The following is a 13,619-nucleotide window of genomic DNA, read 5'->3' on the forward strand; positions in this document are numbered from 1 at the left end:
TGTAAGTTTTATCTGCTTTTATTATTCTGTTACAGAAATTTCAAATAGAAGCTTTGTGTGTTCTCAATGTGCAAGAACATGTGAAAATATGCCCACCCATAGAAAAACCAACTTCCAATGATGAAAATTAGAGTTGGGAAACATGACAATTCTTAGCAGCTTATTACAATACTAAAGACAACCATATATCTTGAACTTATTAGTAGCTTCAGGCCCAGAAATTGGAGTTATAGTTTGACTATAAAGTTGATTCATAGGCCTCTGTAAGAGAAAAAAAAAAATTGTCTTTTTCACTCTGTGGCCTATAATTGATTATAATTACCAGTTTGCACAGGACTCTATTGGTAGGAGGGTCAAAGATTACAAAGAACTTTCCCATTGCTCAGTAGCTAATGGGACACAGCTGCAACGGAAATAACAGTATAATTAAACTCTAGTCTCCTTTGTTCCTTTCTTTAAGCAACATAGTTACAATTTTCATGTCACCAAAGAACTAAAGAAGAAATCTTCATATACTAGAGGGGGAAAAGTTCTTTTGTATGATAAAATCTTACTGATCTTGGACTTTCTGAGTAGTTTCTACCATCCTCTTATTAATTAAAATCTGACCCTACCTAACTGTTACTTGATTGGGACATGTTCCCTAAGTACCTTAATATTTAAAGAGACTGTGAAAAAGATAAAGATGGAAAGGAAAATCTTAATATTACCACAGATATTCTCTTCCTCATTATTTATCATGCAAATTGTATCTAGTTTCCATTTTTTTTTATGATTTATAGAATGAAGGACAAAAGCCTATATATGTGCTAGTTTTTAAGTGTTGTCCTATTCTTATTCTTCCTAACTTTTATAGCTCTTCTCACATCAGGAAAATGTTTTTTCAAAAAATAATATAAAATTACCTCACATATTTTATTAATGAAAACACTTAAACACAAGCAAATTATTCAATGCCCTAGTAACCTTTCCAGGTATAACTTATCTTCTTAATCAAACATGAGATTAAAGAAAAATAAAATCAGTTAACATCTAAAGTGTTATTTCCCACAGAGTTGGCTAGTTGAGAACAAATATTTTCTTTAATAAATTACAGTTGTTATTGAACGTTCACTTTATAACTTTTTCCTAATTTTAGTAGTAAAATATATCCATTGTACTAAATTTAAAAATTCTCCACCTCAAAAAAGAAAAGAATAAGAAAAATCTTTGACAATTCACCCACCTGAAAACCACTTCTACTGTTGAATGTATTTCCTTACATACACACTTTCACACAAATATACACCTACAAAAGCATACTCACACACAGGATTTATAATGGATGTATCATTCATCTTGAATGGGCCATGAATACCACTTAGCATTAGACTGTATTTTCCTAGTTTGTTCACTTTCCCTCTCCTCTTACTGCATATAAAAAACCTGCTCTTCAAATCTCAAATTCTGCTCCTTTATATAAATATGACTGCCTCTAAGTTGAGAAAATATAGAAGAGAGTTTCCATAGGCTATAAGAACTACTACAACTACCTCTATAACTAATCTTATATTATAAAATATGCTTTCTCTTATTAATATGAATTAAATAAATTAATTCATTGATTTGAATTAAATGTTTATGGTCCTAGCCCTGACCCAAAACTTCACTTATTTTTAAAATCTCATTTCAGGGCTCCTGGGTGGCTGAGAGTCTGACTCTTGGTTTTAGCTCAGGTCATGATCTCATGGGTTGTGGGATCAAGCCCTACCTGGGGCCACCCCGCTCAGCATGGCGTCTGCTTGAGGATTCTCTCTCTTCCTCTCCCTTACCCCACTTTCTCTCTCTCTCTCTCAAATAAAAATAAATCTTAGAAAAATAAAATCCCATTTCCTCTCTCCTCTTGAAGATATTGGTCTTGCAATTCTTTCCTCTCTCCCCTGCATTATCAACATTTACTTCTGTGATGAACTACCCCAATTTAGTATGCAAACATATTATTTTTTTTCCATCTTTAAAACAAACTAACTGAAACAAAGCATTTCTCTTCATCCCAAATCACCTCATATTTACTTCTTTCTTTTATAGCAAAACTCCCCAAAATTTGCCTGGACTTGCTTTATTTAGATTCATTCTTGAAATTGTGTTTTCCACTCACGAAAGTGAGGCTTACTCCACCAAAACTGTTTAAAAACTGATGATCTCCATGTTGCTAAATCCTGCAGTTGCTAATTGTTTCTCATCTTCTCGATCTTTTAGTAGCTTTTACCTTAGATATTTTCTTTTTTCTTCTTCACCTGCCCACTCATTCTCTTGGTGATCTCATCTAGCCTAAGGTTTTGAATATCATTTATGTAGTCACATGTCCCAAGCTTATATCGCTAGCCTGCATTTGTCCCTGAATTACAGATACGCATATTAACTTCTTTTTCTACTAGTCTCATCTGGAGACCTTTTAGGTTCTACAAATGTAACATATTCAAAACTGAGTTCCATATATCTCCCATCATGCTTGATTATATTCACTACCTTCTCACCTTAGTTACTGGAAACTCTATCATTCTGTTTGTAAGGCCCAAGTCCTTCTCTTTTATACTTCTCTTTATTCACAAGTCTGAAGCTCATTGGTTTTAGCTTCAACATCTATGCAGAATCTGATCAGCTCTCTCTCCCTGGATCACTGCAAAAAACTCCTAACTTTCTTGCCATCTGCCTTTGCCTTTGCAGATCAATGACTGTGTCAGTGGCCAAAATGGCCTTAAATCAGATTATGTCATTCATCTGTTCAAAACCTTCCAAGGTTTTCTATCTCATTTAGAGTGAAAGAAAACTCTTTACAATGTCCTTCGAGGTCCTGCATTATCTGTTCATCTTCTTCCTGGCCTCATCTCTTAACAATCTCTAATGCTTATTCCATTTCAAACCATAAACACAGAAGGCTGGTGTTTGCCTCAGAGCCTTTCCAATTTACACTAATTCTTCCTGGCACATTCTTCTCCTAAATAAACATATGGTCCACATTCTCACAATCTCAAGTTTTTACTCAAATGCTATTTACTCCAAGACGTTTCCCTTATCTCTATAATAAAAATTGTAACATCTTATTTTCTTTCCCTGTCTCAGCATTATTTTCCTTGATAGTAAAGAACATCATCTAACATGCTATAGTGAATGGAGATTATCTGAGCAAGCTTTTGTATATAAAAGAAGAAAATGTGTATTATAAATATAAATTTAATCTCAGAACTCTGACTTGAATCTAGTATTAAAAACATAGGGGAATTGTTGAACATGGAAGGTAGTTGAATATTAACTGGAAAAGAGGAGTTAATCTTGGATTAAAGGAATCTATAAGAATGTTATTTCATTTAGTAGTCACTAAGGCACAATTGTATTTTGGAGAACAGAGATAAAGGATACCTTCACTAATATGCTACTATAGGAATATGAGCAGTTATTTCCACTAGTGTCTCAATAGTTACAAAATGACATAATATATTATTCTTTCAGAAGTGATTTAAGGAAAATATTAGAAATGGACTAGGGGCAATATTTGAGCTCTTTTTATGAGCCAAGGTGAGAAAGTTTGCAAAAGAGGCTTTCTGACATTCTTCAAGTCATATCTCACTTGAAAAAAAATGACAGAATAATTTAATTCTGATAGTGACAGAGATAGGGAGCAGGGTTTTCACCTCTGAGTATAGAATAGAGTACCAAATCACTTACAGTTCATCTTTGCATTTATGCCCTTATATGTGAATTACTCTAAATGTGGTGAGTTGATCAAGCACTAATTCCAGAGGTATGGAAAGCACATTACAAATTCTGTAAGCACCACGCCATGTTTAGCACCACTCACCCTTGATATGATTTGCTTTATAGATGTCAGCAGAACCAATTTTCATAATCTGTATATTTCTTCTTGTTTATACAGATTGACAACTTGCTTATCCCTACCAGCTTGTCTGAGTTATTCTTCTCATTTGTAGCCATGACTTCTGCAAAGGGTAAATCACCTCTGAATAGCTGATATAAATAATCTATTTCATTAAAGTGAAACTGAGGAAATGAGGTAGGTAGTGAAGGGATTGGGGCAGCAAATCTTAACAAAGGCCATAGGGCAAATAATCATAGAATATTCAATTTGAAGGGGTATTAGAGATCGCCTACTCCAGCATTTCATTTGAGACCCAGGGATGTAGAATGTTACTCAAGGTAAGTGATGACTTGGATTCTTAAAAGGTGGAACTGAAAAACAATGGTTTATTTCTATTCAGATCCTATTTTTTTTTTTTTGACCCAACCAGATCTATCTTTGAGATCTGTAAAGCTTTTCTGGAAAGGCTTGATATATTTTTTGTAGTATCAGAATAAAGAGTGGGTATAAATTAAGTTAAAAATTCGGATTTTAGGGACTGTTTTATTACATTAGTCTTCTATTGGAATAACAAACCATTCCATTCTGGCTCGCCAGAATAACAATTTATTTTTATTATATGTGCATCTGTGGTAACTGGGGCAAATCTGCTTCAGCATGGGGTCCAGGTGGGCTTTTGGGGAAATATATTGGTCTTTCCCATGTATCTCTTCATCCTTTTGGACCAGAAAATATGAAGTACATATACTTCCCATGGCAGTACTCCTTACTGCACTTGTATTGTATCTTCCTTTCCCCTATTCTGCAGTTTAAGTTCATTTTAGAACTAAAATAAATAGATTTATAATATAACTTTAGAAAATGCACGTATAACATCTTGTTTACTGAAAGACTAGTGACTGGGCATAATTTTTTAGAAATCTACACAAATTTTCATAGCATGTTGAGAGAATATTTTAATTTTCTACTAAATATTTCTTTTATTCAGTATTTAAAAAGGAGGAGTGCCTACTTTCTAGGCCCTCATTTTTCTCCAATTTCATTTTTTACCTTTTTAAAATTTTCTCCTGAAGAAACTTAACCCTGTCTGTGCTTACCTTCATCCTTCATCTAATTTTCCCAGAAAGTTATTTACTAAATGGCTTAGTGCATAGAATTAATGAGTACAGAATTGTATTAAGCCTTCACATTAAAGGACAAAAACAATCTATTCTACAGCTGCAGTTTGCATACCAAAACCCAGCTGTTTGCTCTGATCACCCACACTTCTGCTTGTAAGTCATGAATGGCTTATTTTAACACAAACCCATCAAAACAACTGGAAAAAGTATATATTCAATTGAAAATAGATTAAAACTACCACCTATGAAACCAGTTGACAGTGTATTTATAATTCCTGTGATCATCCCTTGCAACTTGTAATGGAAATTTACTTCACTCTGAATGCAGGAGTAGTTTTCTATATGAACCATGGAGCGTAATAAAAAGGGTTTGTGGCTGATACTGTAATGCTCTGCACATATACCCTTGAATCTCTAGAACACTTTTATGCACAATGAATACTGGGGCTTTTACTTCAGAAGCCAACATCAGTGTGTGTGCGCATGTGCGCGCAAACACACACACACGCACACACATATTTGGTCAAGCCGCAAGAAAGTAATTTACCTTTACCCACAGAGACTTAGATTTGCCTGGAATTTACAGATTCTCTTTGATTAAAAGGGGCAGCTTTTAATCAATACCTGAGGAGCACAAGAGTATAAATAATCCATAGTTCTTACTCTGTGCACACTATTTGGAGGTGATATCTACAGTGTTTCCACAGGTCTTCTCTCAAACTGAGCCAGTGTTAATTCTAGCAGGACTGTGTGTGATAATACAGGCTTACTTGCCCCTCTCTTTTCCTGGTCCTACTTCCTTGTTCCTCAGTAAGAAAGACACCCTCCAGATACCTTCTCAGGCTGACTTTCTAATTCTTTCTATCACATATGTGTCGACCCTGTAGCCCTTTCAGTTAATAATTCTTTTATTCATTTAATAAAACCTATCTTTCTTAACTAGTTTTACTGTAACTTGACCTAATTATTAGTTTAATAACCAGGAAAAGTGGATGCCAGATTTTGAGGAAGAAAATTACCAGTTTACAAGGCAAGTAGCACCACTGAATCTTTCATATGGTTCTCAGTCTACCCTATCCTTGCTGTCCCATAGCAGTTCATTCTAAAAGACCAAGAGTGCTCTGGGATTCAATGTTCTTTACGGAATCTACTCAGATACCCCTATCCCAAATCTCAGAGTCTTACTTCTTCTTTATCTGGCCTGCAACTTGAGCACTAGAGATTTGCCAGGGTTCTCAAATATGTCTTTTTTGGAGTTTTGTAACTATAACCATTAAACCTATGCCTGAGATTATTGATCTGGTTATAATAATTGACTGTAATTAGGATGAATGTTCTAAAATTTGAAAACATAATGGTTCATATTGAATTGAAGTGAAGTAAAGCAATACTGCTAGAAATGCCCTAACAGTGTTATGGAATGGATATAAAGGTGGCCTAAGAGAAATAGTTATTTTCAATGGATCAATTATGAAAGTCCCAGTAACTCCAATGTCCTCCTCCAGTTGTCTTTTTTCTCTAATAGGGCTCAGAAGACCCTATCTTCTGTTATGAGAAGTTATGAGAATTACTCTGATGGTTGGGGCAGTGGCATTGTGAAGGAGCTCAGTGTGAGCTGTCCTCCACAGATTAGAGTTAATAATAGAGGTTGCATTTATGAAACTGGGATCTCTAGAGATAATAATGAGATTCCAGAACAGCACAGACTTAGTGGCAATATTAAACTTTTAGAGAAAAAGAATACTGAATTACTATGACACATAAGACATTAACCCCTAGGTAGTTTCAAGAAACAGAACCCATAGATTAAAAGGAAATATAAATGTGTTTCAGAAAGGACCCTGTAACACCATGGTGGGTATACATGGTAGTAATTCCTCTGATCTTTCCACAAAGGATTCTACAGCCATTTGTTGACACTGTTACCTTACATGCGGTATCTTTACTAAAATAGATCAAGGAGACTTTTGGCATTTTGTATGCATATTGATCAAAAAACTTGTGTTCTCTTTAATACTCATTAGGAAAGAGAATCAGAAGAAGTTTGAATTCATGTGGAATGGACACCATTCATATTTAAAACTTTGCTTGTTCTTTATCTAGTCCCAATTCTCCTCTTTCCTACTATCTTATTTTTTTTCCCCTTGAGAACACTTTCTAATATTTCACCTTTATATGAATATTCATCTCAGAATCTGTTTCTGAGGAACCCAACTTAAGGCATGTCTCACTGCATTTAGGTATTTTTGTAAATTGACCTAAATCAATTTTGAAAATGTTGAGCAATTATGAATAAGTGAAAAATGAAAGCGATCAAACATTTTCCCATATATCATGGGATATTCTGCTCCCACAAAATGTATTCATTGTGGCTTTTTAATGGAAACTTTATGTTTTGCTTCTTCTTTTACCATATAAAATATCTTTAAATACAGTCCTTGGGAACCAAGGAAATATCTCCCAATGTACCATACCTTGAAGTTGATGGAGGTTTCCTTTTCCCCTATGTATGCAAACATACAAACAAAAATTTAAATTATTTGTGAGCTCTTTTAGGAAGAAAAAAAATTCCCTAATTTAAGAGAGGCCATCTTTGCTTCATGCATGAACTGGTAGTACATCCCTAGAGAACTTCAGAGCTCATCAAGCTTCATTTGTCAGTCCAGATATTAGCTTTCTGAGGATTGTTAATTCTAAGGCAAAAGCAAGAAACAATACAGAGGGGGAAATGAATGGCAATGGCATCCTTCTGGTCTACAACCATTATTCCTGTATTTGAGTAGGACTTCAAAAGTTCATTGAAAGTTAACTGACAAGGCCTAAAACATCTTGAATGGGAGGGAGACAAACCATAAGTGCCTCCAACAGAGTCTTGAGCAAAGGCTACTGGCCAGCAAGGGTCAAAAGCTCAGTAAATAAAACCACCTTTCCTTCCTCATCCCTCCTCATCATTTTCTTCTGTATTGTCTTCATATACCCCCCAAAATACCCTATTTCTGTTCATTTGACCTAGCAAAAAATATTACAAAGGAAGATAAAGCATTATGTAAATAGCCTTGCATTTAGAGTACATTATGAAGAGATAATTAAACCACGTTTTTATGTAAAGTTATCATTTAGTTCAGAGTTTTCTCTCTCTTTCCTTGAAAATACTAATACTTTGTTTATTATAACTGGGATTAACTGACATCATTCAACTGGGTGATTGATGGGCATTAAAATAAGGTAGAAGTTATACTGCTTTCCAGAAGTGTCAGGAAAAGAATGAAATTACAATAATTTTTGAAAAATAAAACAAGTTGTAAAAATTAGGCATTACCACATGGTGCCTGAAGGTACTCTTGGTAATGTGTAATGACTTTGCTAGAATCCAAAGAATGCTTTTTCAAAAGAAGAGGCATGCTTTTTTTCATTCTTTCCCTTTTGTTTTATTAAGTTCTTATGAATCTCCAGATCCAGTACACAGATTTTGATATCCTTGTTCATGGAATGTGTGGATACATTTCTATCGAATCAGACCTCAAGCTTGCATAAAAGGGCTCACTCATTCCTTCTGTGACTTGATGGTTTCTTTTTTGGTTCAAAAGTAAAATGTGAAGATTTACCAGGACAGCAATGGGAGTACTAAATCTGCATTAAAGCTGTTTCATCCTTTTTCCCCTAAAGAATTATTTTCTCAAAGAAAAGAAAATCCCAGTGTCTTTCCAACTTTGATGCATTTGGATCACCCTTCATATTTTTTTGTGTTCAAAATACTGGTAAATGGGCATGTGGCTTTCTCTCTCTTTCTTTCTTTCTTTCTTTCTTTCTTTCTTTCTTTCTTTCTTTCTTTCTTTCATTCTTTCAAGATTTTATTTATTTATTTGACAGAGATCATGAGTAGGCAGAGATGCAAGCAGAGAGAGAGGGGGAAGCAGACTCCCTGCTGAGCAGAAAGCCCCACGCGGGACTCGATCCCGGGACCCTAGGATCACGACCTGAGCCGAAGGCAGAGGCTTAAGCCACTAAGCCACCCAGGCACCCCCACAAGTGGCTTTCTTGATAGTAGTAATGCTAGCTTTTTAGAACTATTTGTTGTTATGTCATTCCACTGTAGAACCTAGAAAGGAGAGGTTTCACGTTTTTTTTTTTTTTTCCTTTAGTTTTGTGGGTAATAGCAGAGAGAAAATAAAAAACAATCAAAAATTATTTTAGCATAATCTCTTCCAGCTAAAATAATTTTTGATTGTTTTTTATTTTCTCTCTGCTATTACCCACAAAACTAAAGGAAAAAAAAAAAAAAACGTGAAACCTCTCCTTTCTAGGTTCTACAGTGGAATGACATAACAACAAATAGTTCTAAAAAGCTAGCATTACTACTATCAAGAAAGCCACTTGTGGGGGTGCCTGGGTGGCTTAGTGGCTTAAGCCTCTGCCTTCGGCTCAGGTCGTGATCCTAGGGTCCCGGGATCGAGATTATGCTGAGTGAAATAAGTCAAGCAGAGAGAGTCAATTATCATATGGTTTCACTTATTTGTGGAGCATAACAAATAGCATGGAGGACATGGGGACTTAGAGTGGAGAAGGGAGTTGGGGGAAATTGGAAGGGGAGGTGAACCATGAGAGACTATGGACTCTGAAAAACAATCTGAGGGTTTTGAAGGGACGGGGCATGGGAGGTTGGGGTACCAGGTGGTGGGTATTATAGAGGGCACGGATTGCATGGAGCACGGGGTGTGGTGCAAAAATAATGAATACTGTTATGCTGGAAATAAATTAAAAAAAAATTATTTTATTGGTTTCTGATACAACTTCAGCTATTGCCTTTATTTGATTATGTGTTTATTTTGTCAGAACACAAAAAAGAAAGAAACTTCTAATATTTAATTGAATTAGATTAGATTTTGTATCATACAATATTTACATTCAGACTTAGTTTAGTTTTTGCTTATGGTAAGGAATACTCCTTTGCATTCATTACCTTATTGTTATCACTTTGTGTAGAAGGTAGATACATCCATACATCAGAAGTGTTTGTGGAAAGCATGCTAAGCAGTCATGAAGCATGAATAAGAAAGCAGCAGAGCATGTGATGCACTCAGCATCCCTCTCCCCAAAGCAATGCCCTGCTTCACTATGGAGTAGAGCCTCTGCTTCTACCACAAAATGAGTAAAAATATCCAAGCAAAAACTCATCTTTGTTTTCCTGGCAGATTGCACAATTTATCTCCAATAACACACACTGTCATCGTCACCAAAGCTCAGTGGAATAATTATGAGTATTTACTGAATAGACCATGCAAAGCCATATGCTGTTGGTGGAAAGAATGTGGAAGAGAAACTGAAAACTGGCACAAATAATAAAACTGAAAAGTCAGCCACTTACAGTTGAGTGGCACTAGAAAATCATATATGCAATGAGAGTGGCTTATAGAGTCCGGATTTCCATGAGGCAGAAGTAGTTTGATAGTAGAGGATAGTAACTCCGGAATTTCTGTTACAAATCGCAGGATTTTTAAAAAGAAGTTATTAAAGGGAAATGTTAGCATAAGTAAGGCACTTTTAATATTTGTCATTATAACTCATTTAATACGCAGTCTCAGAAATTCAAAAGAAAATAGGAGTTTGGGGAGAAAAACTAAATGAATCTTACTCAATCTCATTAGCGCAAAGAAGCCCTGGCGAGCCCACTACAAGGTAACATAGTAAAATAATACCCTACTTTATTTGTAGTGAATTTTGCAGTTTATAAGGTACTTTTCTATGTAACTTTTCATTTGATTCCTTCAATGGTTCTTATTAGGTACTATTATCCCCATTTTACATAAGACAAAATAAATTCACAGTGTTTGCACGATTTGTCTAAACTTATAAATAAGTAAGTGGCAAAAAAAAAAAAGGACAGGAGTCGTATCTCCTGACTTTTGCCCAGATTTGGCAAATGCACAGTAGCTGAGGTACAAAAAGAAAGCAAGACTGTCACAGACCTGTGCTTAATGCAGATCAGACTCTTTGAGGAACCAAGCTAAAAGGAAATGATTGAGGACACTATATAACATGCTAGAGAGAAGACACAAATTTCCAAGACCTAATGTTGGGATTGGTAGCCCAGAGAACCAGATATCATGGAGGAGAACAACCATAGCCTGAAGTAATACCATTGTTAGGAGACTAATTTTGCGTGTTCATTCATTAAAACATTACAACTTTTTCTTTCTTTTCTTTTCTTTTTTTTTAATTTATTTGACAGACAGAGATCACAAGTAGGCAGAGAAGCAGGCAGAGAGAGAGGAGGAAGCAGGCTCCCTGCTGAGCAGATAGCCTGACGCGGGGCTTGATCCCAGGACCCTGAGATCAAGACCTGAGCCAAAGGCAGAGGCTTTAACTCACTGAGCCACCCAGGTGCCCCAAAACATTACAACTTTTAATTACCTTTGATCTTTTTTTTTTTTTTTAATTTTTTTTTTTTATTTCCAGCATAACAGTATTCATTATTTTTGCACCACACCCCGTGCTCCATGCAATCCGTGCCCTCTATAATACCCACCACCTGGTACCCCAACCTCCCACCCCCCGTCCCTTCAAAACCCTCAGATTGTTTTTCAGAGTCCATAGTCTCTCATAGTTCATCTTTGTTAATTTTAAACCAATTCCTATTTCTTTCAGAGTTTTAGATCAAATTATTTTAGAGTAAATTACAGGATTCAAGAAACTCTCTTAGTGTCTGAGACACTTATGCTACTTTTTAAATCATGATCCTACCAAATTCTTTGCACTTTTCACCATGTAACTTATTTATGATTAGTTGTCTATTATCTCTTCCTTCAACCATGATATAAACTCTATAAAGGTAAGGAATTTGTCCTTTTATTTTACTAGTTTATTTATTTTTTCAGAGAGAGCAAAAATGAGAGCCCAAGTGGAGGGAGGGGCAGAGGGAGAGGGACAGACAGAATCTTAAACAAGCTCCCCACTGAATGGCAAACTGCATGTGGGACTTGATCTCACCACTCAGGTCATGACCTTAGCTGAAATCAAGAATCCGACACTTAACTGACTGCGCTTCTGTCATTTTGATTTTTAATCATTGCTAGAGCTTCAGCGCCTAGAGGTGTGCCTGTATAATTACAGTTGGCCCTAGAACAACATGGATTTGAACTGAGCGGGTCCGCTTGCACATGATTTCTTTCAATAAATACAGTACAATACTATAAATGTATTTTCTCTTCTTTATGATTTTCTGAATAACTTTTTCTTTTCTCTAGCTTACTTTATTACAAGAATATAGGACATAATACATATAACATGCAAAATATGTGTTAATAGACTTTGTTATTAGCAAGGTTTCTGGCTATGAGTTAAGTTTTGAAGAGTCAAAAGGTACACATGGACTTTCGACCTCACTGGGGTCAGGGCCTCTAAGCACCCTCTTTCCTCCACATTATCCAGGGGTCAAGTATACTTGAATTGTAATTTCTTTCTTTCTTTCTTTCTTTCTTTTTTTAAACTAGTCTTTTTTTTTTTTCTTCCTTCACCTCCTTTTCTGTGGAATACTTAATAGTTTGGACTTTATACTCAGGACTTTCTTTCTTATTTTTCATTGCCTCAGTGTTAATTCATGATTAATTCTATTGCATAATATTTGAAGTATCTTTTCCATTCCCACTGCCTACTCTTAGTCAAAATACATACCCCGTTATAGCAGATTTCTTATTTCTTTCCCAACATAACATTAATTTCTCTGATTATGCAAAGCAGCCTGCAATTTATTTCCATATCACTATTTCTAGGGTGCCATTTTAATCAGCCCACTCCATTTTTCAGGAATGACTATTTGTTTCTTATTTTTATCAGATAGATTATAACTGGGGAAAGAGAACATGCCATGCCTTATTACCTGCCAATGCACAACCTTTAAAACATTAGTTTACTTTCTTGATTTATCAACATATCAGTTTATCAGAATCAGAAGTACCACTAGCCAGGGCAGAGTCAGCATAAATATATCCTATTCTCCTCTAACCTCAAGACTCAAACAGAAACATATACAGCTTTTGATGACATTATTCACCCAATATAGAGTCTCATCAGACCTGAAGATTTCAGTTATTCTGTGACAACATGAAGCTTATATCATCTAAAGGCTCGTCTAGTTCTTGAATGAAAGTTAAGTGCCAGCAAGGTCGAATACATAGGATTCTCCTAGATTTGCTAAATAATATATCTGTTTTCAGCTTTTCTGCTCATGAAAAATATATTTTCCTGCAATTTTATCCTCAATTCTGCTATAACACCCTTGAATTGTAATGGTTTTCATACTGAGTTTTATCCCAATAAATCTATTTCCACAACATCTATTCCCTTGAAACTTGGTAGGTCATATATCTAGGTATCATTGATCCTGGGGTAAATGAGGCAATATGGTCTATTAGTTAAGTACCCAGACTCTCAAGTGAGGCTGGTTACTAGTTAATAGCTGTATGACTTCAAGCATACCTCACCACTTTCAAATCCAAGTTCTCTATCCATAAAACGGTAATGATAATGACTCCATATTATAATACAGTTGTATTCTTTTCAATTCATATTTACTCATTGAGGTCAGTAGAACAACTTCCCTAACACCTTTTGTATTATGTATCCCTTTCCATCATTATATGACT

Source organism: Mustela erminea, chromosome 4 (genome assembly GCF_009829155.1).
Source record: "Mustela erminea isolate mMusErm1 chromosome 4, mMusErm1.Pri, whole genome shotgun sequence".
NCBI classification, from domain to species: Eukaryota; Metazoa; Chordata; class Mammalia; order Carnivora; family Mustelidae; genus Mustela; species Mustela erminea.